This window comes from Brachyhypopomus gauderio, chromosome 1 (genome assembly GCF_052324685.1).
Source record: "Brachyhypopomus gauderio isolate BG-103 chromosome 1, BGAUD_0.2, whole genome shotgun sequence".
In the NCBI taxonomy this organism is placed as follows: domain Eukaryota; kingdom Metazoa; phylum Chordata; class Actinopteri; order Gymnotiformes; family Hypopomidae; genus Brachyhypopomus; species Brachyhypopomus gauderio.
Window position 1 is genome coordinate 22,692,169 of NC_135211.1, and position 10,274 is coordinate 22,702,442.

Sequence of the window (10,274 nt, forward strand, 5' to 3'; positions counted from 1 at the left end):
GAACACGAAAAGGAAAGCATGTATACTTGTACACACACACGGTTCCAAAATACGCGCCGTCTAATTATTGGACATTACGATGCTTAAATTAAACAGTGTCGCATAGTTGGCATGTTTTTTAATTTGCCAAATAACGAAAAAATACTTATAGCGTAAATATAAATGATTTGCTGAAATTTAAACAGCGATAACGTCTGCGTAATACGCTTTCTGTTTCGCAGCGTCAAGAAACTCAGCGATAAAGCTCTTGCGTGGACGTGTAGTCGATAGCCCCGCCCCCTAGGAGATGACGGACAGATTCGCGTGGCGTCACTCTCTCATATTGTCCTCTCCGCGCGCTTCTTCTCGCGCATCTTTTCCCTGTCGAGGCAGAGCGCATCGCAGCGCGCACAACAGATGGCAAAGCAACGGAGGAATTTGCCAGCGCATCTGTATTGAGATTAACTGTCAAACTCGCCAATCAGTATAAAAATTGAGCAAATCCCAGCCTTCTGGAGGGAGGACTGGGGACATTGGAAAGAACTCAACAACTGCTCACGACTGCAAAAGTAAGTTTGCGAAATTGGATATCATAGTGATTCGGTCGTAACGTTTGTCCTTAAAGCAGCTTCGCACTCAAAAGTATAATAATGAAAGGGAATCTGAGCTTTTGGTTAACGAATATATATTTTTAAAAGTTCTCAGCTAATTCATCGCTATAAAACTACTGTCAATTAGTATAGCGCTATAAAAACACGTGTATTAAGAAACGATAATTAGCTTAATTTACACCACGATAAACTAAATACCACTACAGACACTTAATCTTCGGACCGAGATCTCTTGATAATAATAGATAAGCTATTCATTGCAGCAAAATGCTCGCATCACGCACCATGAATATCAGTGCTGACTCCAACTTCACTCTTGACTTTTAAAATGTGTAATCATATAAACACTAGAATATTAGCTAATGTTACGGGTAAGACTTGCTACTATCGTGCTACATAATAGTGATATAATTTAGGTTATCAAAATATCGCTGCCTGTCCTATTCGTTCACTTAATGTTATCGGTGATTATAGCGACTCTCTTGTATTGGTTAGTTGTAACTCAGCCTACATGTTTTCTAGGTTTAGTTGCGACTACTCTACTTGTTGAAAGTAGTACAGTTTAAAACTCAATCGCCACTTGCATCGAACGAATCACTACGCACCACAGATCGATGGGAAACACTTACCAAAACCTAACAATAAAACGTCATTTTATTTTTGAAAAAAACCACTATGCATCTATTCACTATGCATTTTTGTATTATTTCCCCTGATAGATTTTGATAATGTTTTCATGACGGAAAATCTCGAATGCCCAAGTTGTGCAGTGCACTCAGGCGTTTTGTATTTCTTGATGGTCTTTGTTTCAAAGTGAAGACTGAATTCTCGGGAGTGTGTACGTACACTATGACTCGAGTCACTGGACTGAATGAACAGACGTGCTCGACGCTGCAGCAGGGATCAAACGCGGAGTGATGGAGAACGCATCGAGTACGCAAAGTTGCAATGAACTTTAATCATATGTGTCATTTTATTCAATTTCCATGATGATGCGTTTGCAATATTAATATCACCACTCTTCCACCAACTAACAAACCATTTAAATCTATTATTTATGTCATGTATTTCATCTAGATGCTTTAGGATGAAGGCAAGGGATAGGGGAAGAACGTCACTGCAAAACGTCTAATCGGTTTTGTGTTGCTTTTCCATCACAGATTACATACCTGGATGAATTTTGTAGCTTGGTGGTAGTACTTTTCTGTTCTTTCTTTCGTCCCATCGATCATTACATATGTAGTTAGTTCATTTATCAAGTCATAGTAAGTTGGCCACCAGTGACTATACACTAACAGGACAAGAACCAAGTGGTCATTGTGACATTGCTAATTGCTGGATTCATCTAGCTCCACATCGTTAGCCCAATTAACAGCAGCTGAACTCTTCCTTTAACGCAGCCTGTCGTCATATCCTCATTATCCAAGCTTCCCGTATGCTCAGTGTCTGTTCTGGCTGCCGGTGGCACGTGAACACCCTGAACTCCAGCCAGAGAGATCCACTCTCCAAATCAGCCTGAGACTGCTTGCACTGATGCTCACTGTACTTTCTATATTTCACCTTCATTTTGAGCTTGTGATGTGCTAGCAGCAGTGCACTACAATCAGGGTTTTCTTTTTATATTTCCAGATATTATGTGTGTAATGTACTGTACTGCATGTGACATGATGTCTAGTGGACTTCGACATGATTTCACATTTTGTACATTTACATTTACATTTACATGTTAGGCTGTGGAAGGCGATCGTATGATAGAGGTGAAGGTGGTTTGCTGAAATACTGAATTTTACATGATGCAAATGATAAGGTGCTCCGCAGACCGCAGCCTTTGCTGCAATGTGTGATTCATTCAGCCATGTTTGGACACCCAGCAGGCGTATAGTCTCCTAGACTATGTAGATAATAGGTCAGTTGTAGGTTTCCTGGTATGTCACACCCACATATGACAGAAGAGAACCTATAGGTGGCCTTCGCAACTGCCTGGGGACCAAGACTGACTCCGTACCAAATGGCTTACCACAGTGTTCACATACATTTCAGATTTTGCAGGTACATTAAACATTTAATACACAATGAAAACTAAGGTGTCAGCAGGCTTTTACACTTCCAGAAGGTGGTTTTGTAGAAGAAAGAGTATCTCAATTCCAAAGTAAAAAGAAAACTCACACATGGTTTTCCAAATGTCCCAAATATGTAATCCCATATGGAAGAGACACAAAAAATGGTTTGGATTTGAACTATTAGTAATTGATTGATATGGCTGTGAATGTCTGTGTATTTGCCAGTGATGTGTTGCAGTGATGTGCAGTGGTGTGATTCCAGATGGTCACTCATGTCACAGATGCACTTAATGGTCATAAACGGTGATTTATTCTGTGCCTTCGAGTCATGTCTGTGTTACTTGTTGGTGTCACGGGAATGCCGCGCAGCCGTCTGAACATTCCCAGTCACCGAAGCCTGGGTAGTCGTACGGGTCTAGCGGACTTCGTCGTATTAGCGGCCCTCTGAGCTGCGTGGATGTGCACTCTGCTCTCTCGAGCATCTCGTGCAAGCAGTCAGAGACCAAGCAAGTAGTGTATGAGAACACAGGTTTTCAGGTGCTTTTTTAGCTGGACTGCAGTTTGAACTACAGGGGGCAGACACGTGTGTGCACGGATGGGACACCTGTATGCATGTGTGTTCTTCATTTTTTTTAATGACATAATTTTTTATTCAGACTGGTTATATATATACTGAATATGTCCAGCACTTTGCCATTAGGCAGTAAAGCCTGAAGGTAAATGAAAAGACTAAAACAAGTGCTTCCTTTTCCTGATGGACAGTATAGACATTTCATCTCATGGTTATCTGTAAATGTGTGAGATAGCTGGCCCATTTAATGAACTATCCATACTAACCATACTTACCATTGCATGGCATAGCAGCTCTGCTGTAGTGGGCACTGGCAGGTGTTTGTAAGTTTGTAGGTATTTGGCAACTACTGCATACAGTGGCATGGGCTATTCAAGTGTCCCCTCCAACCATCAGGAGTGGGGGATGTGTTCTCTATGAAGTTTCCCTAGTAAAATAGCCTCCCACTCTCCTCCCCTGTTTTGCCCCTTTGAGATCTTAGCAACCTTACTGTCAGGTCTTCCTTCTGTCAAGTGCCATTTCTCAAGTCATTTGGTGTCAAGGATGTGAGTCGATAGCTCATCGACAACTCATTCTCTCTGTTTCTACCATGCTTCTCAAAAGGTAAGAGCTGAAGTTAATCGTTTTCTCTCAACATTCTCTAGTGGCCCCTCTCAGTGGGGATGTAATGATTTGGTAATGCAATGACATGGAAATGGGAAAAAAAAACTATGGAGGAAACGCCAGCTGAGTTGAACATGTCTGTCCATCGGGACGTGTTGAGGACACCCGAGCTTTGTGTCTGGCAGAGTGAAAGAGTTTGCACAAGCGTCGCAGGGTTAATGGTGCAAGTGGGAGAAGCTTTTGGCTTTCACTGGCTAAAAGCAGCTTCTTAACTTCCAGAACCCCCAGTCCTCCCACAGGAAATGGAAGGGTTAACACTCACGGTTAGCCTTAGTCAGTCTCGCCTACGAAATGATTAAGAGGTGAAAAGAGATATCAGATGATGAATATCCTCTGCAACATTTTTAGTAATCTCTCATTTAAGAGGCATACTGAAATTTTGAGTGCAATCCTGGTGCTTGTGTTAAAACCAACAACAACAAAAAATGTTCACACCAACAAATTAACTGTTCTGATAAAATGTGTGTGACCTAACACAGTGACTGTGATATAAATTTAACTGATAAAATACTGTCTTTAGAACTGTTATACGTGCTCTGGAATACTGGAAATCAGTCTCTCTCTCTCTTTCTCTCTCTCTCTCTCTCTCTCTCTCTCTCTTTCTCTCTCTCTCTCAGACTGAAGACTGAAACAACCATTGGTTTACTTGAGATTAAATATGTAGTCATTTACATGTGAACTACCATGGATTACACCAGAACAGAGAGGATCAGTGTTGGGAACGTTACTTAAAAAAAGTAATTAGTTATAGTTACTCACTACTTGTTCAAAAAAATAACTGAGTTAGTAACTGAATTACTCTATAATAAAAGTAACTTGTTACCAGGAAAAGTAACTATTTGCATTACAGTAAAAAAAAAGTTATATGCCAATGAATAAGGATTTTTTGAAAAAGCAGTTTTCACAGTCAGTTGAAATGAGTAGATCAGAAAGGTGTTTAACTTTTGATGTTTATTGCACATCCACAGACAGATAAAATCCTTTAAAATCCCAAATCTTTGTGTAAAAAAAAAAAAAAGCAAAAGTAAGCAGTTACACTATATAAAGTGCATTTACATCTATCAAATAAAATTAAATTTTCTCAACTTGAGACAACTCGTTTGTTCACAACAGAAGTAAACTTAACAATAAAACCTCTATTCTTAATTAAATAAATCAAATACCCAAACAGGAACTGCAAGTATTTTCTTAAATAATGTTTATATCACCACCTTAAAAATGCTGATTTTTCTTCTGCTTGCTCCTGACTTGCCATTTCTGCCTCTTCTCCGTTTGTGTCGTGTTTATGATGTGCTTCAGCACCGTGTAAAAACACTGGTTCTGATTGGCTACCATAACGCTGCCTTAGCCAATCGCTTACTGACTTGTTAAGTTAAACAGGTGTTACACCGAGAACTGTGACCTATCGAGATCTGTTACTCGTCATTAGCCTGGGCAGCGGTCCGCTCGCATTACTGTTAGTATGTCAATATATAGTAACGCACCGCTTTTAATGACCAATAACGTCAACGACGTTGTAACGACAGGAAAAGTAATTAATTATATTATCCCGTTACTGACAAAATGACGTTGTTACCTAATGCCTTTTTTTTAACGGCGTTATTCGCAACCAACATTATATTAGGTCTTGAGGTTTACTTCTTGTGTGTGTGTGTGTGTGTGTGTGTGTGTGTGTGTGTGTGTGTGTGTGTGTGAGAGAGAGAGAGAGAGAAAGATAGAGAGAGAGAGAGAGAGATGCTTTTTTATAGCACCTTTCATTCATTTCAAATGCAGCTCAAAGTGCTTTACAGTACATCTGGGATAGAAAATAAAAATAAATCAAGACAAATAGGAAGCCGTATGAAACATTCAAATAAACTCAAATAGGAACAACACGAATAAATAACACAACAAAAAATGTAAAATAAGAGTCATTTATTAGGAAATAAAATGTGGTTATTATGTCAAATACATGTAAAAATGCAATAAGGAAAATGATAAGAGCACAGTTGCACTTAGCTAAAACTGTTAATGTTAGCAGGTCATTAAATCAGTAAATGCTATTTAAATGCTGAAGAAAATCTTCTGAGCTGTTGTTAACACTGGCATTAGGTGCCATGTGACACTTGGGCAACACTCGCATATAAATACATCATGTTCAGTACTTTCCTCCACTCTCAGAATGTTCATTACAAAAATGCATCTTCAGTACTTTGGGGGTGATCTTTGAATGCGAAGCAGATTTTGAAAAGCTTTTGAAATCTATTTTAATGCAAGCTGTCAGTGGCGCAACGAGACGGAAGACCCGTCTATCTGCTGCGTGCTGCTAGCTTGGCGACACGCTCTCCTCGCCGAGCCTGTCTGTCACGCTTTTAGGTACTCCCCTAAATAAAACACTGCACACACCTAAGTGTGAAGCAGTGAGAGTGTGAGTCATCTTCTCGGTGCTTTGCGGCGTGAGGCCGCTGTGCTCCTCAGTGCATGGCGCTGCTGGGCCTTATGGATGTGCAGAGTGAACACCGACACCAGAATCAAGAGCTGTTCTTCACTTTAGAACTCCTGACTTGGACTGAACAGCCATATCGCTTATTTTGCCTGGGGGGAACTGTTTCCACAGAAAGAGAGAGAGGGAGAGAAAAAGAGAGAGAGAGAGAGAGAGAGAGAGAGAGAGAGAGAGAGAGAGAGAGAGAGAGAGAGAGAGAGAAAGATTTTAAGACGTTACAGACCCAAGAACTGAACCCCGAGAAGAGCCCCCTCAGTCAGCTGGTTCTGAGGCTTATTAACCCTCTAACAGATAGTAACAGACAACAGCCTCGTTCCAGCACTGCTTTAACCCCAAAACTAAACATTAACCACATCATCAAACGCAGTCAAAGGGATTATCTGGAACATTGGGGGAAAGAAATTCGGACTCAAAACAAACTTGAATGCTATCGGGCCCTAAAAATAGAGTATGAATTGGAAGAGTATCTCCTGACTCTCAGAGATACAAAGCAGAGACAGATCCTGACCAAGTACAGACTCAGTGACCACAGCCTGGCCGTAGAGAGAGGCAGGTATAAACAGTCCTGGCTGCCCAGAGAGCAGAGGCTGTGTGGTCACTGTACGACAGGTGAGGTCGAGACAGAGATGCACTTCCTCCTACAATGCGAAAAATTCACGAGAACACGAGAAATTTACACACACAAATTCATAAAGATAATCCCAAACTTCCAAACATTAACACAAACTGAACAACTAAAAATCATTCTAGGAGGGGGACACAGCGCCCCCCTCGCTGCTAAATATGTAACTGCATGTCACAGCCTGAGAGACAGTGGGAAACGACCCCCCCCCCCCCCCCCCCCCTTCAGCTTCAGAATGTGAATGTAAATAATTGAAATGATAACTTTCCCTAAATGTTATCATATTTTATTTTATTATTGTTATTTGTTCTTTGTCAATGTTATTGTCATTGTTAACATTGCTGTAATGCTTTGGCAACACTGTACCCTATACAGTCATGCTAATAAAGCTATATTGAATTGAATTGAATTGAATTGAGAAAGAGAGAGAGAACGCACCATGGTAGCGGCATAGTTGTGGGTGTTGAGCTGGTGCACACTTATCAGGCCTAGCAGTGTTGCTGGGGTTTCTGCAAGTGCCAGTGTCACTGGCGTATCGAGAGGGATCCGACAGCCAAAAATATCCAGCCAATAGCAGTGCAAAATAGGCCATTGATGAAGGCCTAAAGGACGGCTGATTGAAACAGCATGCAGCAGACGGACTGCAGACCCCTGCAAAGTTTACATATGAGGTGTTTCTAATGAAGTGGCTTGTAAGTAGGCTCACGCGGAAAGACTCACAAAAGCTACATCTTGCCTTGTTTTCTAAACCATAGTTTAGGATGCTAAAGGTTCGGCACTTGTTTGATTATTATTGGTTGTTTATTATTGATGATTAAGGCTAATCTGTGCAAGTGTTAAGTGTTGAGTGTTATTTGTTTAGTGTTAAGTAGAGAAACATCAATCCTCTCCATTTTCAAGCGAAAAATACACAACAGGTCAAAAAAAAAAACTTTCGAGAGTCAAAATAAGAGGGCTGTGTATGTGTGTGCCTGAAAGAGGGATAGAGAGAGAGAAGAAGAGATTTTCCTCAAAGGGGTAGTAGTGGTGTTGAGAAGCTTCAAAGCTTTACTCCAGCTGATAGCCTCCACAAATAGCGAATTTGAAGGGGAATTTTAAATCAAAAATGGATTAATATTTCACCTCGGTATTGAATCATGCTGCCAAGGCGGACATTTTCATGTCATTGCTGAATCGGTTGTGGTGTGGTTCAGGTGATTTTAACTCTTGACGTTGGTGAGTTGGTGTAATCTCTCTGCCACTGATGATTAATTGCTAACTGATTACTTAATTTTCTTTATCTTTATTTCTGTTCTATTTCTGTTGTATTTGAAAGTAAGGGAAAGGATTAAAGACTACTTCAGGTTAAATTTCTAACATTACTCATTATGAATAAAACATTCTATGTTACATAGTACTTGTGATATTTGCTGGGTGGACTTGTGCTTAAAAACCCACTGAGAAAGAAGAATCTCTTGCCAGCTCTCATCTTTAATGCTGTAGCTAGGAGCCAAAGCCCTAATCAGTAATCACTTGATCCTGGGAGCGATCCTATCCTGTGCTGAAATACTTGGATTCTGAAGCCAGACCATAGTTCGGAGAGGCACCTAGTGTTCCAACGAGCTCTCAGAGGTGAGAGTTCTGCACTGAAAAGCACTTTCATGGCATTTTTCATTGTCACACGGGGATTCTCACTGCCAGAGGAGAGTTTTCTGAGGACAGCTAGGTGGCAAAGTTGCATATTACCTCGAAAGTTCCGTATTAATGCGGCACAGTTAGTCACCGAAATTGATAGGACCTCAGCGTTGCTAGCGGTTGCTAGCAGTTGACAGCTGCTTTCAGGTAGAAGAAGTGGTTGTCATGCGAGAGAAAGACCAGCTCTGGAAAAGAAAGTACAAAGACAGATCAGTCAGGGTGCTGCTTTGAGTGAACGTGGAGACAGCAGGGTTTTAAGCTCAGAGTTGGGGAATACAGCAAGATGGCTAAGATGCATAGCTCAGCTTCAAGAAACCATACAACACCACCCGCTGAATTACTGTTAAATTACCCCTGTGACTATGATTCGAAAAGAACCCCCCAAAAAACAGTGAAGTAAAACCAGCACCTAATTAACGTTTACAATGCTCATTTGTATCCAGCAGGAATTAAATACAGAGCGTAGGTGTTAATTCATCACTGAAAGTGTTAATTTCAACACTATAGGTATTAATTCATCACTGTAGGTGTTAATTCATCACTGGAGATTTTGTGGAGAAGTTCCGTCGACTGCTGATTAAAATGTAATGTGTGATTGCTTCTTCGTTGTTCTTCTTTCCCACATTAGTTCTCCATCATATGATTTCCAGTCTCTCAGCAGAACACATTTCTTTGGCACTGGCTTCCTCCTTTGAGTTTCTGCATTTTACATGCTTGCTCCATCCATAACTTTATCTGAGGTAGAGAGAGAAAGAGAGAGTGAGAAATAAGAATCACCACTGATATATAAAGAGCAACAAGTGAAAACATCGATGTAAATTATTAGTTTTAATCCTGATTTTGATCAAATATCTGTCAACATATGGTGCGATTTAATTTGACCAATACAAACAGGTGAAACACAAGACACAAGAGCATGAAGTGATCCACAACCCAGATAATCCTTCTCTGTCCCTCTGTCTCTCTCTCTCTCTGGTTCAAGGATGAACAAAAACAAAAATCCATTTTCATTAAACTTGCATGATTGGCCCTGGACCTTTGTTTGTCTGGCCCTGGCCATGAGAGCGTGGGCAGTGATCAACGCAGGCACCAGACCTCCCTTCTCATAGCTGTGAGTCCCATTTTCCCCACTCCACTACTAGTGCTACTACTGGCAAATGAAGGGTTAAACAACTGCAGTCACATGACTGTGGACGGAATATCACTTACCCAGGGGCCCTATTGGTGATGACACAAGGGTGTCGACAGCCCAATCAAATAGGACTGTCAAATTCTAGAATTCTAGAACCTCATTAAAGGTTTTCCTGAAATGCTTAATTAACACAGTCCTATTTGTCCTTTGTTTTAGTGGGCCATATTTTGTGATGCAATAGCATGTAATGCTTTCTGTAAAAAACATAGGAAGCCATTTTGTTGTGATACAGTCTGACTCTCATGTATAACTGAAGCAATATGATTGTTGTGTTGTGATTGTGGTTTGGGGTGGTGTGATGGGGTGACCTGGGTGAAAGACTGATGTGATCAGCGGGGCAGTGAGAAGTGACTGGATTTATCACCCGTTGAAAATCATCCAGAAAATCATCATATAGTTGATGTGTTGAGGCAGACAGCC

At 40.8% G+C, this 10,274-nt stretch overlaps 1 protein-coding gene across 2 annotated transcripts in view; it reads left to right on the forward strand.

The window, feature by feature from the left end:
- Positions 1 to 330: 330 nt before the first annotated feature.
- camkvb (CaM kinase-like vesicle-associated b) overlaps positions 331 to 10,274 on the forward strand; it is a 39,786-nt gene continuing 29,842 nt past the window's right edge. For both annotated transcript variants that reach the window (XM_077003371.1, XM_077003390.1), the window contains exon 1: positions 331 to 548. The gene's annotated coding sequence lies outside the window, so the exon portion shown is untranslated. The remainder of the gene's footprint in view (positions 549 to 10,274) is intronic.